The sequence below is a fragment of the Myotis davidii genome, unplaced genomic scaffold (genome assembly GCF_000327345.1).
Source record: "Myotis davidii unplaced genomic scaffold, ASM32734v1 scaffold744, whole genome shotgun sequence".
In the NCBI taxonomy this organism is placed as follows: Eukaryota; Metazoa; Chordata; class Mammalia; order Chiroptera; family Vespertilionidae; genus Myotis; species Myotis davidii.
Genome location: NW_006294760.1, coordinates 127755 through 129725, shown reverse-complemented (window position 1 = coordinate 129725; position 1971 = coordinate 127755). Strand labels below are relative to the sequence as shown.

Below are 1971 nucleotides of genomic sequence, written 5' to 3'. Positions count from 1 at the left end.
CATTTAATTTGACATGGCATTTTGGACATAAATTAGAGGACGGCTATTACGGCAAGCCTTGAGGAGAAAATCTGAAAGTACTGAGAAATGTTATGGAAATGAGAGATAACCATGAAAAGTAAGACATCTGGGCAAAGTTTAAAAGGACCCTGTATGCTCAGCCTTGAATGAGTGTCACTGTGGGGAGCCGCGGTGACAGTTTTCTAATACACAAGGAATGCACGTCGGAGAAAGGGATCCATTTTTTCACTCATCAGTGAGAGCAGAATGAGCAGGACCGGCTCAGGTTTCAGCCCAGAGAACATCTGTCATGTGTTTGAGCCACAGGAGAGGAGGAGCTGCCAAGAGGGCTGGTGAGATCATCCTCCCAGACGCTGGCGATGAGGTCACAGTGGCCAGGGCTGCTGTCCATCAGGGCCGAGCGTGCAGAGTCCAGGTCTGCCAAGCTCTGCCAGGGGTCTCCCACCACTTGGCAAATCCACCCCCTGGACAGGGCAGGTGATGGGTGGTGGGGGCGGGGGGCGGTCATTGTTGCTTCAGACACCCAAGAATCCGAGACACCGTGCGCCTCTGTAGACGCATCAGATCGCCTCATACCTGGAAGCCAGGATCCAGGCATTTGTTTCCTGGAAAAGCCCATTTAGTCCTTCCCTACAGGCAAGCCAATCCTCCCAGTATCAGCAGCAGCAGCAGCAGCACCAGCACCAGTGCCACTTCGGTAAGAGCACTGAGCTATAGAGCACTTGCTCTACACCAGCACAGCACCCCCACTTGTGCCTCACATTAGCAGAAAGCCCATTTTACAGAAGGAGAAACTGAGGCAGAGAGCTGCTGACTGGCCCATGAACCCACTGTTGGTCACGTCCAGGCTGAGACTGGAGCCCAGGGTATCTGGCTTCAGAGCCCACGGTCGGGAGAAGGCCTCCACTCTGCCGGGAATGAAGCACGCGTGTCAGACGCCCAACAAGGAATTGATGGCAGTGTGGACGTGCAAGAGCCTCGGCAGGAGTTGGCCCCTCGATGATGGCCCGGAGCCTGGAGAATGCTGCCTTTTAAAAATCACCCATTCTGTCTCCCCTACCTGCACCCATACCACTGCTCCAGACCTGGGATATTTCACATCAGCTCTTTGCTGGGAGGCCACCCACCTCCCTACACCTGCCCCACTGGACTCCGCTGCCCTCTCCCCACAGTAATCATTGTGCTTTTCTCCACGCTCCTCACAGGGCTGGGAGGCCACTGTGACAAAGGCTCCTGTGCAGACTTCTGACCCACCTTCTCTGTGGTGCATCACGGGCTCATCTGGCTTCTCTCCCTTTGCCTCTCTCTGGTGTCCTGAAACAGCTTCTATCACAGGCACGAAGTCGGTTTCCTCAGCATTAGACACCCTGTGGGCGCCCTGGCCTCACCCTGTGCCTGCATGACAAGCTTCTCCTGGGGCCTCGTTCATCCCTCGGACGGTTCAGCCCAGGAGAGCAGCTGAGCCACTCCCCACGCGTCACCTCAGAGCTGCACATCCGCTCACCCACTTCAAGAGCCTCCGAAACACAGGCGCAGGGGCAGTGCCCAAGGTGGGCGTCAGTCGCTGGCTTGGCACTGAGCGGGTTTTCAGCGTCACAGCTGTGCCCGCTGGCGGGAAGGGTCCACACAGGATTGGTGTCTGGCAGGCTTCCAGGACAGACCTGGGAGAAGTGATTAAGGAATAATCTTCCTACTATTCAGAGGACTGTGTGCTGATGTCAGGCCTGGAATCAGGTGAATGAAATGTATTCCTTGCTGATGGCAACGCTGGATCAAGCCACCAATGTGTTTCCATGGGCATCTTCATTTTTTCCAGCTTCACCAAGCTCAGTGGAGCTCGAAGCAGGCTTTTCCCTCCTGCAAAGAGACAGAGAGGACTCAGAGAACACAGTGCTGAGTCCTGAGGGTGAGGAGGGGGTCTTCCAGAACTTTCTTTCCTGGCCACTCTTT

At 55.4% G+C, this 1971-nt stretch overlaps 1 long non-coding RNA gene across 1 annotated transcript in view; it reads right to left on the bottom strand.

The window, feature by feature from the left end:
• Positions 1-1273: 1273 nt before the first annotated feature.
• The window catches only part of LOC107184016, a 7603-nt gene continuing 6905 nt past the window's right edge, over positions 1274-1971 (bottom strand). The window contains exon 4 of the long non-coding RNA XR_001514829.1: positions 1274-1347. This is a non-coding gene — a long non-coding RNA (uncharacterized LOC107184016). The remainder of the gene's footprint in view (positions 1348-1971) is intronic.